The sequence below is a fragment of the Gorilla gorilla genome, chromosome 3 (assembly GCF_029281585.2).
Source record: "Gorilla gorilla gorilla isolate KB3781 chromosome 3, NHGRI_mGorGor1-v2.1_pri, whole genome shotgun sequence".
NCBI classification, from domain to species: domain Eukaryota; kingdom Metazoa; phylum Chordata; class Mammalia; order Primates; family Hominidae; genus Gorilla; species Gorilla gorilla.
Genome location: NC_073227.2, coordinates 194,537,625 through 194,558,387, shown reverse-complemented (window position 1 = coordinate 194,558,387; position 20,763 = coordinate 194,537,625). Strand labels below are relative to the sequence as shown.

The following is a 20,763-nucleotide window of genomic DNA, read 5'->3' as shown; positions in this document are numbered from 1 at the left end:
AAGAAACTTTTTGACACTTCATACATTTGAGCAAGCTTAGCCGATAAACAGTTTAGATGAAATTATGGTTTGAAATATGTTTCCCAAGAGGACTGTGGTTCATAAATTGCTATCAGGCTACCTCTGTCATTATTGATTTGAGAGGTACTCAAGGTACCCCCAGCTATTAACTAAGGCTAGCATTACCTGACCTGCTTTTCAGAGAATGATATTTGGTTTTACAAAGACAACTAACCATCCATCCTATAAGAAACATGTAGTTTGCTTGTCATCGGGCACATAATATATTGCATTCTATTTGAAATGTTGACCAACAATTAAAAGAGGAGGCAACATAATCTTAAACAGGCTTCCAACCATCTTCATAATCCTAAAAGGAATTAAATCAGTTCCTTTGTATAACAGCTGTACTGGGAAAAGCTAGAAGAATGAGAGCATTTTTTTAAAAAAAAATGCATCAAACAATAGAAATTTGCATCTCAGCATTTTGCAATTATATGATTATTTATTACACCTGTGCTCTTAAATATTCTTTGCAGATGTGTGTTTTTGATAAGCTTATTAAAAATACACCCACAGGCAAATCAAATATTAGTCCCATAATGTGTGTATGTTTATTTCTTTACCTGCCTGCAAAAACTAGCTTGCCAGTGCTCCTCATTGAGAGCTGAGTATGGAACAGTTTACTCTCCAACCCTGCACCATGCCCTCTGCCTTGTGGATTTGGGAAATGTCAGGAAAGATCAGAGCAAGGATCCTGCTACTTTTTTATTCAGATCCTCTGGTCTTAACCTTCAAGGAAACATTTAAAAGTTAGTTATGACTTGATTGTTCTGCATTAGGTTTGTCATCAGTGACCCCGCTTTACAAAAGCACAGAACCAAAGAGTTTCAGGAACAGACTTGATGAGTGTCATCAGCCGCTAGAGATGTGATAAATTTATGAATTTTATCAGTCTTGCTTTTAAAAGTCCTGGTAAATTAAACAGTCAGAGGTGGAGGTTTCCTGCAAGCCCTCTTAATCATGTGAGTGGCTGCGTGACAGCCTGTTCCAGGAGAGCTACACAAATAAAAACTCGACCACATCACTTTCACACAAAGAAATATGCCAAACATAAAGGAAAATGTTTAGTATTCTTATTTTAAAAACAAAACAAAACAAAAAACTATCTCCCTGGAACTTATGATTCGAAGCCCTTTGGATAACTCATTCAAGGAAATATTGCTTGAACTACTGTCTGCTACCCTTTTGGTAAACTTTCTTAATGCTCCCATAGTAACCTTTGCTAATTTTGCACAACCATCTATTCAGCTATCTGAACAAGAAAATGGGTTTTGCCAAAGCTAACTTAAATTCACCTCAGCTATGACCTTCGTCTAGCATGGCTTAGGAGTCAGAAGTCCTAAGAAGAGCAAAGATCATCTTTCTCATTCATAATTTACAGTGCTACACGGCACAGAACTTGTAGAAACAGAGCAGATGCTGGTGAGCAATTAATGGGCTCTCCAGATCACGATCAGAGGCTTCAGTCGCCCACCCCTTGCACCCCAAAGTAAAAACAAAACTAGTTTGTTTCGAACTCATTTTAAATATGAAATACCAGGTCTCTTCCATAGTTTGTTGTTATTGCTAATTAAAACAGACTCTGTAATTCCAAAATACCGTTATTTTGGGTTTTTTTAGGTTATAAACCATAGAACTCTTCTTTCCTAAGGACCTTGGGAAACTTCCACAGAATTGGTTTACTCCTCTAAAAAGTATCTAAAAATGCACAGGGCATTTTACTCTGATAAAACACTTCTGACACATAACTATTAACCTCTGAGCAAAGGGTCTCCATCTACTTTTTCTCTTGACCTCGTCTCCCACAATCCTTTGCGGTAGTTCTGGCCTCACTTCAAAGACGGCCGGCCAGGAGGGGCTGCACTTATTCTATTTCCTTCTTCCTCCCCCACTTCTTCCCTTTGCCTCTAATTTTATTTTCTTCACTTTCCTCTTACAACTTTCTTGCCTTTGGTAGAAAAATGTCTAATCTCTCTGTCTTCCCACAGCTTTAACAGTTTGCCTGACCATGTGCCTAGCTCTTTTATTTCCTTTCTTGGAGGGAAGGTCCAGCTCTGGCCTGTGGGGGTTTAAAAATGACAAACTTGGTCTCGACTTTGGAGCTCTCTATTTTCACTTGGAATGATAATATTTTTGGCAAATTAAAGGAAACTTAACCTCAAAATACTAGATAAGCTAGGTCTTTATACCCAAAATACAGGTTCTTTGGATGAAAAAAAGAAAGAGCTGGAAAGCCGTCCTTCCACTATGGAAGATAACAGGCCTACCGAGGCTATGGAATTTGTTCAGAGCCACAAGGCTGTTTGTGACAGAGGCAGAAACCACTTCTTTAGCCCAGCACTTTCCATTTTGACACCAGGATTTCCCTGTGTTTTGAAGAGACTAACTCTTTGCCTTGGGTGATAGTTGCTAGAGGAACAGTGCCCCCCACCTGTCTTTTGGGGACTGGAAGGATATAGAGGAGGGGGGTTCTGCCTTTCTAAATCCACTCAGAGGCGAGGCCCTTTGGAGTATACTGTCTACTTTGACATCACACTTCTTTCTGTTCCTTTTCTCCTTCATCTTGAGAAAAAAAAAAAAACATAATCAAACAACTACACAAAAGATTAAACATATTTGTGACCTGAGTCCATGAGTGAGAAAAAAATAAAAATAAACACATAAGATTAAACTTATTAAAAGATTAACTTCAGGATCGTCGAGGTTTCCAGCACTTATAGAAGACTGAACTCTTGTAGTCCATGTTTTTCACTTTACATGTGAGGAAACTGGGCCTCAGTTTAGTTATTTGGTGTTAGGAAAGAAGCTGGGAGCAGAAGTCCAGGTTTACGACTCTCTTTCTACTCACATATAATGGAGAATCTGAATATTACTCTACATTACTAGTAATACATTTAATTTACTGTGTTTGTGTGAATCTCACCTAATTACTTTTGTATTTCAAGGATCTATGACACATAAAAACCAGGATGTCTCATAAATTTACGTTCAATCATTTAATTACTCCTAAAATATTTTATAATTACAACTTTTCATGCAATGCCTCCAATGGTTTCACATATCAAATATCAAATTTATCAGTCTTCTGGGCAATGTCCTAAACATGCAAAATTTTTTCTGTGCTGTATTTTAAGGAAAATTGCCACCTTAGCTTTTTAACTTGTTTTTTTCATGTGTTAGCCATAAGGCAATACTGATTTAGTTTTATTTTAAGAAATTTTCTGATACATGGTTTCTGCTAAAGATTGAATTTTTAAGGAAAACAACTTGTCTTGTACTCATGTTTGTTTTCACCTTGGAGAACAAAGTCCCACAAGTCAAAGTTTATAGTCAATCAAAAAAGGGCACATTACTTTCCTATTTTAATGGTAGAACAGGGACCTTTAACTTTCCTGGAGGCTTTGCTTTGGGGTTTACACAGAGCAGAACTTCCTTAACGCTAATAATCAGACCCACAGGACACGTGTTAATTGTTCCCGACATGTAAAACTATCTACAGTATCTCAGCTAATAACACCATTGCAAACGTTTCACTTTTGAAAAGCACAGTATTGAAACCAATTACATGCCTGTTGATTTACTTCTCCCCACCTTCCCAAAACATTAGAATTGCTCATTCCAATAATGTCAAAGTTCAAATTCCCAAATGGCAGCACAAATTCTGAAAATACAGAATCAAGTTACAGTATGTGCCATCATTGGCTGATTTAGAGATGACTGCCAAAAGCAAATACATTTGGGCAAATTGTATTTGTTAGATCCTACAGAAGTGTATAGTTGATATGGCTTCCCAATAGCTATTAGAATAGCTTCAAATAAAACATTATTTAAAGGTTGCATCACCCTACAACTGGTTCCTGTTGGTGGCCTTGATAATTCAGGGTACAATGTTGACTTTTATTTATACCCAGGCTTTGAAATTTGTTGCATCAATGAAAATTCTTGTTTGCAAGAAATAGAAAACTACTCTGATTATCATAAGGAAAAAAAAGGTGGAAGAAGTGTTGAATGGAGGTATATGGAGTCTTGCAGAAATGATGGGAGGCTGGAGGACCAGGCTGGGAAAATAGCTAGGAACCCAGGGTTCCCACAGAGCTGGGAGCCAGGCAGGCTAGGCAGGCCGGCCCAATTCCACTGCAACAGCGAGCCCTCCATCCATCCACTACGCTCTTATTCCTTCCTCAAGATTCAAATTCCGAAAGACAGTGGCTGGTGCTCCAAATCTAAATAACATGGACATCTCAGGGTAGGGAGAGGGAGGATCTGGCCTATAAATGTGCTAGTTTTATTTGTTGTTTTAAAAAAGCCTTTGAATTGGGGAAATAATTTTCTATTTCTGACAAAGTCCACTTTGAGCTTCAGAAATGAAATGCCTTGGGTGGAAAACAAAGTAGATCTGCCTCACACCAATGTCTTTGCTGCAGTAAGGAAGGTTATAAAATAATTCCTGGGTTTTACTTAACTCCAATCATAGAGAGAGATGTGGCTATAACAGGGACCAGAATAATCTATCCTGGGATATTTGACCCTCATGCCAGAAAACAAGATTTGACCATTTCTCAACAAAAAAGAATATAGTATTTTAAATTGAATTCCAACGTTTGATCTTTTCATTTTTTACCTTAGGTGATCCCTGTAAACTTATAGTTTCATTTGCTTTGTATAACACATAAAATGTAAAAGTATTATTTGCATATAAACATTTCACTAAATGAGGACAAAAATGCAATTTGACATAGAATTATACTCTTGGTGATATTTTTACCATCTGAATAAAATAAAATCAACTTTTTAAAGGTCAAAATACTGATTATTTATGCATCCATAGGCATTACGTTTTTATTAAAAAGTGGAACTATTCTGTGCCTGCTGTGTTATAATCTATTTTTAAACACAATAATATATTTTGAAATATTATTATTCCAATAAATATTCATTTCCACCTCAAAAAGGTCAAACCAATATTTCATTGCATATGTGCTTACTAAAGTCCAGATACTGCCCTTTACATTTTTTTAAAGGGTTTATACTAAAAATATTGCTACATCTGAGCACATTTTCATGAGATTCTAATTCTTCACTGTGGGGAAATAAACAGTGAGAGCTTGTAATCAGGTTTACTTCCTTACAGAATTGTTTCCCATAAAAGATAATAATAATAATATAGAAAGATGATGCATCTTAGTAAATGATAAAACATTAAATCCTTAATAAATATTAACTAATTAAATGAATAATATTCACATATACATAACATTAACCATGCCAAGCACTGTTCTCATCACTTTACATATGTTACTTCGTTTAATTTACAACAGCCCAATGAACTAGACATTGTTTCCATATCTATTTCATTGATGAGAAAGCCAAACAGTAGAATAGTTAAGTAACTTGTCAAAGATTTCATAGCTGATGTAAGAAATCTGGTTTTAGATCTATGTTATTCATAGCAAGTTATTGTTTTGTGGCTAAGAGTTTTTCAAGAAAGGTAATGGAAGCTCTTTATTAATGTAATTTAAAGACAAATTATGTAATCATTGGGATCATTGAAACAATCTTCCACCTGCACCAAAGTTTGGATCTAAAGGTATTACAATTTCATCCCACATATTACAGCCCATAAATCTGGAATAAAGGACCCCTTTCCAAGAAGAGATATATTTAGAAAACTGTCCCCAAAGTAATTATACATTCCTTATACCACAACCTAGTTGCAGTTAATACTCCCATATTATACTTGTCAAGATATGACCTGAGGGTTTTGCAGAGTTTGCACCATACAACACAATGCTACAGATACATAAATAAATAAGTATAATTTGATGCCATAGGGTGTCACGTGTACTTTTAGTGGCCTGAAAGAATAAAGTAATTTAGAGAGTCATCTAATTTACACCCAGGAAATAGCTTAATGAGCGCAGGAACCCAATGCCTGATGGTGCATCGGATTGTATATTAAAGTGCCAGTGTAGGAGGTTTCAAACAGCCAATCTTTGTGACAAGAAATGAGTGTGTTTTGAGAAGTGGACTGAACAGCATTGAAGAGTATAGCAATTACTAAAAGGGTTTCCAGACACACGAGAGTTATTGGACCCTGTTACAAACTCTAACTTCTGCCATCAGTTACTGCATTCATTTGTACCATTGAAGCCTACATCATTGCAACTGGAACAAAAATGATGTTTACATTTTACCAGTGTTTTATTTTCAATTAAACATCTCAGCTGCTATTTACATAGTTGAATGGCATGGCATTTATACCATGCAATTTGATGTTAATTCTTTGTAAATATTTCTCCAGCAAGAGACCTAAGTTCAAACTAGTTGTGAAAATGTCACTAAAAGTAAAATAAACTCTAATTTAATCTTGATCACAAATTATTGTTAAATGAAAGCTAAAAACCTGTAAAAATTTTAAATGGAAGTCTAAAGGAATTAACTGAGATGCTCATGTCCCAGGAAGTGACTTGCTTTTAGACTGCCTGAGTCCTTGAGGACTTAGGTTGACTTAAATCCACTGAGGGGAAGTTAAAGGCAGGAGACAAAGAAGCTGCCAAGATCATGGCTGAGAAGATACAGGGAGGCTGCGGCTCTGCGCTGCACTGTCCGCTCTCAAGCCTGCAGTTCTGTTCTGAAATAGGTCACGACTGGAAGGTTTCACGTTTCTTATGCATAGTTGCTGTTCCCCGACCAGCTCCTCCATCTGAGATCATTCATCATTCATCGTATCTGGAAATCTCCACCCTATCTGCATCTGAAACTCCCAGGGCCAAGCTGGTCAGCATCCAATTCAGAATGGAAGTAAGAATGGAAGAGGGTCTGTCTAGCTTTTCTTTGCTTTCTGTCCCAAAACATTCCCTTCCCTTGTGGTGTCTTCTTATATGTTTTCATACACAAGGAGAGAAGCCTAAATAAATAAACAATGTTTTATACTTACCTTTTTAAACATTTTCCTGTTGATTTCTTCCAATTTTCTAGATTCTGATGTAGAAATCTGAATGTACCTTATAGAAATAGGCTTTAGGGTAAGGCTTGCCTCACATATACACAGTGTAAAAGCCAATAATCACAAATATATAATTGGATTTGCGAGATTACAATCATGCAAAAAAAAAAGTTATGTCCCTATAAATATCTCCACTGGCTTGGCAGATGTCAGAGGTGAAGCCATGGTTACCATCCTCCTTCCAGTAGCTCTGGAGGGGTAAAACGTCAAGCTGGTGCAGTCATTTACAACTCAGTGTGGATTCCCTTATTAGATTACTCTCCTCTGAGAATGCTAACTGCAATAAAAAGAATAAGAATTTGATGGAGAAAGGGAAAAAAAAGAATAAAAATTTGACAGACAAAGGGAAAAGGGAAGAGATCATTTTGGGCAGGAGTGAGATGATGTCAAGGAAATTCAACAATTTATCAATTTTGCTGACTTACCGAATTTGTCCTGGTTTGGAGAAAATAAGAAATCCTTCCCTTCTCTATTTAAGTAAGTACACTCAAATGCTTCCAGTAGTGATACAGGTAACATCTATTACACGGAATCAATTCTGTGTAAAACAATAGAAGGCCTATGGTAAACTAAGGAGCACAAACTTCATCACAAGAATTGCAAATTTTTAAAAAATTATAAAACACTTTGGCTGGTCAATTAAGACCTGTATGCAGCAGCTACTTTTGACCCCTAAGGTAGCAGAATCTGAGTGACATTTTATGCAAGACTAATATTATTCAGGAATTCAAATAAAACAAAGGCTGTGTGCAGTGGCTCATGCCTATAATCCCAGCATTTTGGGAGGCTAAGGTGGGTGGATCATCTGAGGTCAGGAGTTTGAGACTAGCCTGGCCAACATGGCAAAACCCCATCTCTACTAAAAATACAAAAATTAGCTGGGCATGGTGTTGCACACCTGTGGTCCTAGCTATTCGGGAGGCTGAGGCACAAGAATCATTTGAACCAGGAAGCAGAGGTTGCAGTGAGCCAAGATCACGCCACTGCCCTCCAGCCTGGGTGACAGAGCAAGACTTCGTCTCAAAAAAAAAAAAAAAAAGTAAAACACAATTTAACACCTAGTGAATGCTTATTAAATTGAGAGGACCTAGGAATATCACAACCCAGGGGCAATCACTAGTCCGTTTCTCTCTAATTTTTCTACATTTTTTTGATGATGGGGATTATGGTGATGAGTTTGAAGGAGTCCCCTGTTATGCAGAATGAATTAGCAATATCTTAGGAAGACAAAGTGCCAGCTTAGACATCTGCAAACTCAGAACTAGAAAGCCAAATGTTCATCATCAGCATTCAAGTAGACACCACTTTCAATTCTTTTGTTTTCATATCTTCAAAAAGAATACAACACTTCCAGACGTCTAGTGCCTACCTCAGAGTGGCATTATGAATATTAGTCATGTTAATGCCTCACAGGTACTTTGAAGATGAAAAGGACTAGTTAGTATCAAGCCATGAAGTGGCAGCCAAGACTTCCATAACAATTACAGCAAAACAGAAAGGAGGCACCGCTGAGAAACTTGGAAGCAATACAGCCACGTATTTGTTTCTGTGCAAACCTTTTAATAATGAAAGCCTGTGAACTCCTCTTCAGATGAAAAGAGGCTCAACTGTGTCTTTAATTAGATCATCCTATTGGAGCACAATATAGTGATAAAGAAGATTTAATAAAGCATTTTGTCTTTTTATTACTTTGATTTGATGCAACATATCTGCTCATCCAAGCAAGATGTTTAACTTCAAAAGCAGTTCTGTCCACCCTCCCCCTGACCAATAAATAACTCCAAGGGGGAAAAAGAAAACAATATATTTGGACCATCCCTAAGCTGCTGAGTGATGAAAAGATTCATCATTTTTTTTCTACTGTGGACACAGGTCTTTTAATTAGTCCTTTACTTTTCTCTTACAGCTGATAGGATTGTAAGAGTTTAAATGTTGCTAGTTATTGATTAAAACGTATGGTAAAGCAATTTGGGGGAAAAAATCTAATTACTCCACACCATGGTAAGATTTCCATGTTTGACATGATCCTGGATAGGCCCATTAGACTGGGAATTTTAGGAATAAACAAAATTAAATCATAAAACTGTTGGCACAGAATTCTCCTCATCATGACAAACTTACTCTAAACATCTTTCTTGTATGTAGATCTGTAATTAGATTCAGTGCTTGAATTTAAGATTTTGGCCAAGCTAAGCCTGGAAACACTAAAATAGAATATTTAGGAGGTTAAGGAATTGATTTTTGGAATTTGTTTACTTTTTTAAGGCATCTTAACAGTAACATTAGCATAGATGATTGTATTAGCTGGAGAAAACTTCAGACAAACCCATCCAAATAAGCTGGTAGACACTGAGGTAATAGAATGGAGAGAGATGAGAGGGAAAAGATGGACAAACCAGAGGAAGGGAACTAAAAGATTATCAGCAAGGGCAGAGGGAGAACGAGCTACCCAGTCAGTTCATTGTCTTAACTACACTAGACTTAAAGACCAGAATTTTTGTCCTTAACAACAATGTGGCTGTATTAGTGAATCCACAGACTCTTGTGGATGCTGGCTTAAATCCTCAAGTAAGCAAAGAGAGAGAAAAAAAGAAAGAAGTCTCTCAGATGAGCCTGCAGGCCACAGTTGTTAAGTAACATAAAAAAATTTCTTTTTTTTTATTATACTTTAAGTTCCGGGGTTCATGTGCAGAACATGCAGGTTTGTTACATAGATATACACGTGCCATGATGGTTTGCTGCACCTATCAACCTGGACGTTAGGTATTTGTCCTAGTGCTCTTCCTCCCCTAGCCCCCCACCCCCCGACAGGCCCCAGTGTGTGATGTTCCCCTCCCTGTGTCCATGTGTTCTCATTGTTCACCTCCCACTTATGAGGGAGAACATGCGATGTTTGATTTTCTGTTCTTGTGACATACAATTTCTAAGTGATTTTCTAGAACCTATTTTTTTCACTACACAAACAGATTTTTTTTTAAAGAAAAGTCATTCCCAACATTCCTTTTTCCACAGGAAATCACTTGTTTCTATATTTCCCAATTTTGGGTTCCTTACTATTACCTTCATACCTTTGGAAACAAAGAGACCTCAATTCAAGCTCCACCTTTATTATTACCAGAAGCTTCAGTTTTCCTATCAGTAAAATTGGAAATAATACAACTCCATTTATATCCTCTAAGCTTGGCCTTGTACCAGCATCTTAATTCTCCTACTGGCTTTTCTGCAATGATATGTATTCAAGATTGCTCTAACAAACTGCACACATCCAGGTTAAATTGCTTTTTATTATTCATAAATTTTACAAATGTAATTATCCATTTATTGGGGGAGTTTTAACTGGTTATTAGGAAATACATAGACATTTCTTTAAATTGCAAATCTATACAGAATAGAATACATCATATTGAAGGACGTGGCCTGAATAGCCCTGTTTCTTGCAAGTAGGAGGGGATGAGGTCTAGAACCAAATCTACCCACTGACATTAGCTCCTAGGAGTCAAGCCTCTACTAAACTGATGGGAAGGGGGTCCTGCTGGCAGACAGAGTGTGGCATCCAGCAGTAGGCTCTATGCACTGCTTTGCCCACCAGTGCCCTGGCGAGAGCAATCCCAGGCCTCCATGCAAGGAGGGCACCGAGATCAAGGCAAGTTACCAAAAGAGGGGCTTGGAAAATGGGCTCTTTGTCAAGGTCTTTATGGTTACATGCAACAGAAACCAACTCAATTCAGTTTAAGCAAACGAGAGATCTTTTTGGAAGGAACTGAGGTGTGTAGTAGAACCCAGAGATCTTTCCCAAACCTGAAAAGCCATCAAGAACCCAGGCAGTGGCTGGGCGCCGTGGCTCACGCCTGTAATCTCAGCACTTTGGGAGGTCGAGGCAGGCAGATCACGAAGTCAGGAGTTTGAGACCGGCCTGACCAACATACTGAAATCCCGTCTCTACTGAGAATATAAAAATTAGCCAGGTGTGGTGGCGCACACCTGTAATCCCAGCTACTCAGAAGGCTGAGGCAGGAGAATTGCTTGAACCCGGGAGGCGAAGATTGTAGTGAGCCAAGATCACACCACTGCACTCCAGCCTGGGCAACACAGCAAGACTCCATCTCCAAAAATAAGAATAAAAGAACCCAGGCGGGTTCTCTCAATCTCTCTCTCCCTCTTCTCCTCAACCTACTCCCCCACACCCTGCTTTTTTTTTTTTTTTTTTTTTTTGAGAACAGGGTCTTGCTCTGTTGCCCAGGCTTGAGTGTAGTAGCATGATTGTGGCTCACTGCAGCCTTGACCTCCTGGGCTTAAGCGACCCTCCCACCTCAGCTTCACAAGTAGCTGGTACTACAGGCATGTGCCACCATGCCCAGCTAATTTTTACATTGTTTTTGCAGAGACAGGGTCTCACCATGTTGCCCAGGCTGATCTCAAATTCATGGGCTCAAGCAATCCTCCCATCTCAGCCTCCCAAAGTGCTGAGATTGGAGGCGTGAGCCACTGCACCCGACTCTCTCTCCCTTTCTCTCCACACCACCTTTTCCTGTGGTGAAAGATGGGTGTCCAACAGCAATTCTCATGTTTACAGCACTGAGCTATAGCCACTCACAGACACTGATTCTGCACATCAGTTCAAAATTGCCTGGAAGAGATTCTGAAGGCCCCTGCTTGGATCAGATGATACTAACATGTCTGCCAGAGTCCCAAGCCTGAGCTGAAGATAAAGTCTTCAGAAAAAGTAATCATTGTGAAGATCCTCAATCTAAATGTTTCAACTACAAAAAAGATCAGAAACTGGAACAAATCAGCAGCCAAAACAAAACAGTGCTGAGCCTCAGCATGTGGACATGTGACAACAGAGCTACCCGCGCATCATCTGCCTCGAGTAAAGGTGAGCTCTTAGGACTGAGCCTGAGAGAGGGAAATGAGGTAACCCCAGCCATGGAGAGGGAAGGATGCAGAGTTTTAAAACTCTAACTGGCAGGCCCATGCCTAGCTCTTGGGGGATCCAGAGCAAGAATGCAAACAAAGGCCTACATGCTCAATATTGAAATATTTAAAATTCTAGGCTGGGAGCCATGGCTCACGCCTGTAATCTCAGCATTTTGGGAGGCCGAGGCAGGTGGATCACCTGAGGTCAGGAGTTCAAGACCAGCCTGGCCAACATAGTGAAACCACATCTCTACTAAAAATACAAAAATTAGCCAGGCATGGTGGCGGCCGCCTGTAGTCCCAGCCACTCGGAAGGCTGAGGCAGGAAAATCACTTGAACCCGGTAGGCGGAGCTTGCAGTGAGGCAAGATCGCACCACTGCACTCCAGCCTGGGTGACAGAGCAAGACTCTGTCTCAAAAAAAATATTAATTAATTAAATTAAAATTAAAAATTACATTTTAAATCTAGCTTACTAACATGTTAAATAAAATGTTTTAGCCTCTGACCTTGACAAGCATACCTTCATAACAACCTGGAAGGCCAGGTTCCAATTTAGAATTATCAGACTCCTCGGAGCTCCACGTTGGAACATGGTGGCATGAGAGGGCTGGACCAAGAGCCATTCCCCTTCACCACCACCCCTGGCATTTGAAAGGGGCCTCCCACAAGTATGTGGGCACCTGTCCAACACCTCCAAGCTTTGTCCACGGCCCTCTCAAATAGCCATCCTGTGGGCCCAGGTGATGAGAGGCAGAGACCCTGGAAATGGACTAAATGGGGGAGAATTTCAGAGTTGCTGGGACCCAAAGCATGGTCTAGAGCAGGGTTTTTCAATCTCTGGACTATTTGCATTTTACACTGAATAAGTCTTTCCTGTTGAGAGGAAAGAAAGAGCTTTTCCTGTGCATTGTAGAATGTTTAGCAGCATCGCTGGCCTCTACATACTAGATGCTATAGCACCATCCAAAATTATAAAAACCGAGGCTGGGCATGGTGGCTCATGCCTGTAATCCAAGGATTTTGGGAGGCTGAGGTGGGCGGATCACTTGAGGCCAGGAGTTTGAGACTAGCCTGGCCAACATGGTGAAACCCCATCTCTACTAAAAATACAAAAAAACATTAGCCAGGTGTGGTGGTGCATGCCTGTAGTCCCAGCTACTCAGGAGGCTGATGCAGGAGAATCATTTGAACCCAAGAGGCAGAGGTTGCAGTGAGCCAAGATCACGCCACTGCATTCCAGCCTGGGCAACACAGTGTGACTCCATCTCAGAAAAGAAAAAAAAAAATATATATATATATATATATAAATCAAAACAGTCTCCTGACATTGCCAAATGTCTCCTAGGTGGTGGAAGGATCGCTGCAAACTTAGAACCACTGACCTATAAATGAAAAGCTTGTGCTGTGAGAAGGGGCAGAGCTGCAGGAGGGCTGGAGTTGGGGGGAAGGGGTGGAGCAGGGAGCTCTCTAAAGCATGGGGACCAGAACAGCAATAACTGTGCACCAGGCTCTACGTTAACTATCTTCCCAGAAGTATTTTCTCTCATCTTCCTAGCAACTCAGCAAGGTACATACTATTAACCCATCTTATGGATGAGGGAACTGAGGTTTACAGAAGTTAAGCAACTCGCTGAATTTTACACGTCTAGAAACTGGCAGAACCAGTCATCAAACTTAGATCTATCAGTGCTAACTCAACCTTCACTTAACTTAATATAAGCCCAGCTAGAATCTCAGATCTTGAAGTGACCTTCCTAGTAAAATGACACAACTTAATTATCTGTCAGACATGGAGCAGATTCATCAATGCTCATGAAATGGTATGTGATGATGAATATAATAAAGTGTTTTCTTCTGTTTAGAAAAATATCCAAGAGATGAAAAAGGTTATTCCTGACTTTAACAGCAACACTAAAATATTTTTAATTATGTCTGAGTGGAAAAGATCTCCCCCAGTCTCTAATTCATTAGTTAATATAACTTTAACTAAAACGAGAATCTGCTTTTTTGAAACTAGTAAAGATTTTGTATGTGCCATTAGGCAAAGACTAAAGTAAGACATGTATAAATTAAGGTACATGCCTACGTTAGTAGGGCCATAGAATCACACAGGTACAGTATTTTAAGAGCACGGAGTACGTTTTCCTTATTTCTGATCTAGCATAGTATGTGATACATAAAAAGCCCTTACAAACTTTTGTTGAATGAATGAATGGCTTTGGATTTCTCTAAATAATTTTAGTTCAAGAAATACACACTCCTCCACCCACGGGAAGATTTTGGATAATTGCCTCAACTTTTTATTTAACTTAAGCTGTATAAAAATAATCTCCGAGAGAGGCTTGGAATGTGTCACATTTAAAAGTTTTAAAACAAATTTCGTGTTTGGTGCAGTGCAGTTCCCAAGAAGCAAGGTATTCAGCAAAACTAAATAAACATGTGGCATCAGAAAGCTCAAATGTATTAATAAGTACATTTGCATGCACTGGGCCAAGGGTAATAGTACACAAGGGCAAAGGTTAAACAGTTGGAGGCCTTGGTTTAATAGCAGACCTGAACTGTTATTTAAATGTCACAAATGTCAGTGTTCATCTTCAAATGGTATTACAGTAGGATTAGTGTCCTAAGCCTTGCTCCAATTTATGGAGAATCAGGGAGAATGATTCTCGTCAACTTGGTCCAAAGCAGGAGAAGATTGATTTTCCTTTACCACTCAGTCTGCTTTTATGAGTTTTCCAGACTCTACCTTCCCAGCCTGCATCATGAATGGAAACTGCCAGATCTGCATGCAGGCCATGTGTGAGCAGTGAATCTGAAAGAGTTATGGCTCATTGAGAACGAACGAAGAAATTGCTGCCACTCTCAGCCACCTTCCCCCGGCCAGGGCTCCCTGCAATTGTCAGAACCAGCAGTGGCTTAAGCCATGAAACAGGTATAGGACCAGCCAACCCAATTCTTCCACCAATGTGCCAATGGCAGACGCCAGCAGAACCAGGGAGGGGAAACACATCTCATGTCTCCATCATCATCATTTGTCTTTGCTCAACTAGGAAAAGGTACATGTTTCTGAGGTCAATCTTATTATTTTTTGTTTTTATTAGTTATTTTGTTATTATTAGCAATAAAAATGTGAGCACATACAATGTGCCAAGTGCAATACACACAGCATCTTATTGCACTAAGGCTCACAGAGCTATGTGAGGTAGGTATTATTATGCCTACTTTAAACAATAAAGATGGCCAGGTGTGGTGGCTTGTATCTGTAATCCCAGCACTTTGGGAGGTCAAGGCAGGAGGATTGCTTGTGTCCAGGAGTTTGAAACCACTCTGGGCTACATAGCGAGACTCCTGTATCGATAAAAAATAAAAGTAGAAACAAATTAGCCAGGCATGATGGTGTGTGCCTGTAGTCTCAGCAGGCTGAGGTGGGAAAATCTCATGAGCCCAAGACATGGAGGCTGCAGTAAGCCATGATCGTGCCACTTCCAGCCTGGGTGATGTAGCAAGACCTATCTCTGAAAAAATAAAATAAATAATAAAGATAAGACTAAAGGTCACACAACTTGGCAAGGATTCCCAGATTTCAAGCACCAGCCTCTTCATAATTATGTAAATGGAGTGACTTGCAGAGAAGGAAGAGGCAAAAAGATCTAAAGGCCCCAGAGCTTCATCCCTTAAAGTACTGCCCACCATGGACAGAAATAGGGTGAGGTAGTTCAAGCGGCTGCAGCATTTGAGGTCTCAGCCTTCATTAGGACACCCCAAATGGCAGCGGAGTGCCTTTTGAGATGTTGAACAACCTCCAAATGAGAACCGTGTCTATCCTTGACATAGCCCTTTCCTCTTTGGAGTTTTGGGCATATCATATAAGTGATTTCCGAATAGAAGGTAGAGCCTTTCCAACCACAAAGAGGGCACAAGGGATGTCACAGCAGGTCATGGAGACCTTACTGTGAGCATCTCAAGCTCTGAGGGGAATGGCAGCCCACGTGAGCAAAGAGAAGCAGCTGCTTCTCCCCTCCAGCCTTCTCCACCGTCCAGGCCTTTGAGATTTACTGTAACGTTAGAAAGGAAATGAACTGCATGATGTGCTGGGGGGTGTGAGTGTGTGGGTGGTGTGAGGAGGCTCCCAGAGAGTCCACAATAAAAATATTTGAGAAAATAGCCCCTGCACAGTAAGGAATCAGAAATGCATTTAGATCTCCAGAAAGAAAACACTCAGGATAGCCAGGCCCCTCTCCAGGAAGACTTTTTTTTTTTTTTTTTTTTTTTTTTGAGGCTGTCTTGCTCTGTCGCCCAGGCTGTTGTGCAATGGCACGATCTCAGCTCACTGCAGTCTCTGCCTCCTGGGTTCAAGCGATTCTCCTGCCTCAGCCTCCTGAATAGCTGGGATTACAGGTGCCATGCCCAGCTAATTTTTGTATTTTTAGTACAGACAGGGTTTCACCATGTTGGTCAGGCTGATCTCAAACTCCTGACCTCATGATCCACCCACCTCAGCCTCCCAAAGTTCTGGGATTACAGGTGTGAGCCACCACACCTGGCTTTCAGTAAGCCTTTTTTAAGTGTGCTCTCTATTCTTCTTTTCCTCATTTCAGTTTGATCAGATGACACTAATAAACAATCACATAAATACATGTTGTGGGGCCATATTGACAATTAATGAGATTAATGCAAAAATATGGTAAGATTGATGCCGGCTGGGTGCAGTGGCTCATGCCTGTAATCCCAGCACTTTGGGAGGCCAAGGCAGGTGGATCACTTGAGGCCAAGAGTTCAAGACCAGCCTGGTCAACATGGCAAAACTCTGTCTGTACTAAAAATACAAACATTAGTAGGGTGTGGTGGTGGGCACCTGTAATCCCAGCTACTCAGGAGGCTGAGACTCGAGAATTGGTTGAGCCCAGGAGGTGGAGGTTGCAGTGAGCCGAGATCACACCACTGCACTCCAGCCCGGGCAACAGAGATAAGCTACTCTGTCTCAAAATAAATAAAATAAAATAAAAGCCACAATGCAAAAACAATGTTTAACCAATAATCACTATCTTTCATATTCTGCAAACAAAAAAAATGCCCTTAATGCCTACTAGGTGCCAGGCATTAGTGGGCACTTCACATAATGAATTTTTTTCCTTCACAACAGCCTTGTGAGGTAGGTGATATTATTCACTCCTTTTATAGAAGAAATGATTGTGTCTCAGAAAAGCTGCATGACTTTTCCAAAGTCCCCTAGAAATAAAACTCTGAACTGAGGTCTTTGATTCTACAACTCCTGTTTTTTTCATGTCAGCATTTTGACAGTTCAGCAAAGCAAACAGTCCACACGGGCAGTTACAAAGAAGAGGCTAATGAAAAGGCCATTACTAACTATAGATTTTATTCTTACAAAACGTTGCCTAGGTGAGTTTAGGTTGCTTACATCAGTAGTGTCCAGGGCCTACACACTTAAGTTGAAGCTACATAGACCAAGTAAAGATTTATCATCATTTTTTAAATTATTGTTGAATTGGTATCAAGATCAACCATCATGTAATTCTATACAGCCTCAACTTACCTGATAATTTGATCTTATTCACTGTGGTCATTTCTGCCATTAAAGTCTCTTGTTTTCCATATTCATCCATACACACAAACCCTACACAAGCATACACACACACCCTACACAAACATACACACACACACACGCACACCAACAAATTGGATTTAAGCAAGAATAAGGAGCAATAGCAGAATTCAAAGCAACTCTTCTTTTGTGTCTTTAAGGTTAATTAGTCCATATTTTATTTTTGGAAAATTATCTTCCATATTTAAACAAACTTTGAACCCCCACTACTAAAAATTTTCCACAAAAAAAAGTGAAAACAACAACAACTACATACAGCTCCCAGAAATGATTGGGCAAAAAACAAATTTTTTAAAAAATCATTTGATCTGGGTTTTTTTTTTTTTCGAGACAAAGTCTCACTCTGTCACCCAGGCTGGAATGCAGTGGCGCATTATCGGCTCACTGCAACATCTCCCTCCAGGGTTCACACGATTCTCCTGCCTCAGCCTCCCAAGTAGCTGGGATTACAGGTGCCCATCACCACGCCCAGCTAATTTTTTGTATTTTTAGTAGAGACGGGGTTTCACCATGTTGGCCGGGCTGGTCTCGAACTCCTGACCTCATGACCCGCCCGCCTCAGCCTCCCAAAGTGCTGGGATTACAGGCGTGAGCCACTGCGCCCGGCCTAATCTGGATTTTTATGTTAGATATGGACATTAGAAAATAACCTACTGTGTATTATCATCTCAACTGATTTTTCAGAAAAAAAGAAAAATCTTTTTAAACTGGAGTTTAAATGTATGTTGTAAGTGACCAGACTTTTATTCTGATGTCTATACCAGAAAATGTTACATTGTATTCATTTTTTTCTCTTTTGCAATCATATTAAACATTTGCATCCTTACTAAAATGTTTGAGGATCAATTGGTCCTAAAATGGGAGCTGATGGGACAGAGTAGCTGCTTGACTGATCAGAAGTAGAAGTAAAGGAACAGGGCAGTCTCCTTTGAGGGCAATGAGGTCCCAGGGAAGTGTTGGTAGGAGAAACAGAGTCCAGGGAAACAAATGTTCTTGGGGTACAAAAAAAAAAGCTTTTCAGTTTGTAACAAAAATCCAATTCAACTTACAAATTAACCTTTTCTTAGTTCACTAATAATCTGAAAATAATGTCTACATTAAGCTAGAAAGTAAAACCATTCAATTAAGGAATTAAAAATATCAATATGAACTAAGAACTTTCTGACCGTAAATGTATAATAGCTCTTTTGTTAATTTGTAAAATAAGTCCAGGAAATATTTTGATAGATTAATACTCCAATGAGTAGCAAGTTACATTTTTCCAGCACAGTAATACAGTCTGCTTTATTGAGCACCAAACAGAAAGTTGCAAAAATACCCACTGGATAACAATCTCTACACTGTTAAATTTTAGCAGGTGGAATTTCAGCTTGCCAAAGACTCAAAATTAGGAAACTGCTCTTCCAGCCGTCTCCAGACTGCTAACCCTTTATTTGGTGAACTGAAAACTGTAGGAAGATTGTCCTTAAGTATGTGATTAGATCTTGAACCAATCTTTTGTCTTCTACTACATTCCAAAGAAGTCTTTATGCCAGGCAAATAAGTGAATGGTACATTATAAAATGGATAAAGAAGGAATGATGGAACATCAATAAATGCGGATCATGAGATCTCTGAAACTGAATCTTGCTTCTGGAAATTCATCCAGTTTACCCAAAAGGCAATAATAAGAATTACTGGATACATCAAAGAGAGGAGGCCCCTTTATAGGAGAGAATAAAATAAAATAATTAAGCTACATATGGAAATTTACTTCACTATAGTTAGTTTCTTCTACTAAGGTGTCTTAACATGCTTTAAATTTAATATTACTTGTCATTAAGCAATATAAAGAGTTTTATCCTGCCTGGAAAGAAAAATAGTCACAAGCATTATATTAACTCCATAAGCTAGGAAGACACGAGTTGTAAAACATTTAATATAGGACTGGACCGCAGTGGTTATTCGCAACTGAATAATGAATTGCGTGTCACACAATGTATGATAGTTATCTGGGCTGCTGAAGTTATAGCTAAGGAATTATTGGTCTCCCTTATCTGAAAGACCAAATGTAATATGAGATCAAAGGAAGTAATAATTGTGCAGGAAACATCATCTAAAAAAAATTCCTCTGAGGATGAAAAACTGATTTATAAAGTTCAAGATTATCATTTTAGGTTACTCAAGTCGGATCAAACATTTTTAGCAATATTTTGAATAGCCTATGTGCAGCAGAAATAAACACTAAAAAATTACCAAACTGCCAAACCAGAGAGTCCTTGTGGGGATGGAACAAAACAATATGTGAAGTTATTTTTAGCCATTTACATGGCATGAGAAAAGTCCATTTAATACAGACAACATGATTATGTGACCTGGTTTCACTGAAAAGAGAAGGCCCTCAAAGTCTGCTCCAGAAGCCCCTTAGACCAAATTGAATCTCTCTAACAAAAGGAGGAGACAATAGGAGATTTCTGGTCCCTGCCAACTGATGACACCCGTGTTTTCTGAATTGGCAGCCCCTGGTGACTCAAGGGTGAGTACATGAAGCATTTGAAGAAGATCGATGGGTTGTTCAAACCAACAGCTAGTCATTGAATAAGGTACCGAACTAGATTATTTTACTCCCTTACCAAAGCACGCCAACAAAGAAAACTTTAAGAATTCATTAACAACTGATTACAAGACATAATTTACTATCATCCTTAAAGACCTACAGAGACAGAAGACACCACATGGCTTCCCCATCTTGCATAGGCTTCCCTAGCAAAAGTTCTTCCCTCAAAAACTTCTCCATACAAAACTCAATTGAGATTAAGTGAAAATTTTTCTTTCAACACTCTATACAATATTAACTATCTAAACATTTAAAAGTGGGTATTTGCAAAGAAGGGAAAGAAAGATTAATAATAGTTATATCTGAGTGAGATTAAGAATGATTTTTAGCTGCTTTTTGTTGTTGTTGTTTTCTGAGACGAATTCTCGCTCTGTCGTCCAGGCTGCAGTGCAGTAGCGCGATCTCGGCTCACTGCAACATCTGCCTCCCAGGTTCAAGCAATTCTCCTCCCCCAGCCTCCTGAGGAGCTGGGACTACAGGCACCTGCCACCACGCCTGGTTAATTGTTTCTGTATTTTTAGTAGAAACGGGGTTTCACCATGTTAGCCAGGATGGT

At 39.5% G+C, this 20,763-nt stretch overlaps 1 long non-coding RNA gene across 3 annotated transcripts in view; it reads right to left on the bottom strand.

Annotated features, from left to right (window-relative positions):
• LOC101129401 (uncharacterized) overlaps nucleotides 1-20,763 on the bottom strand; it is a 61,081-nt gene that overhangs the window by 8,983 nt on the left and 31,335 nt on the right. For all 3 annotated transcript variants that reach the window (XR_010133538.1, XR_010133539.1, XR_010133537.1), the window contains one exon: nucleotides 7,495-7,607. This is a non-coding gene — a long non-coding RNA (uncharacterized lncRNA). The remainder of the gene's footprint in view (nucleotides 1-7,494; nucleotides 7,608-20,763) is intronic.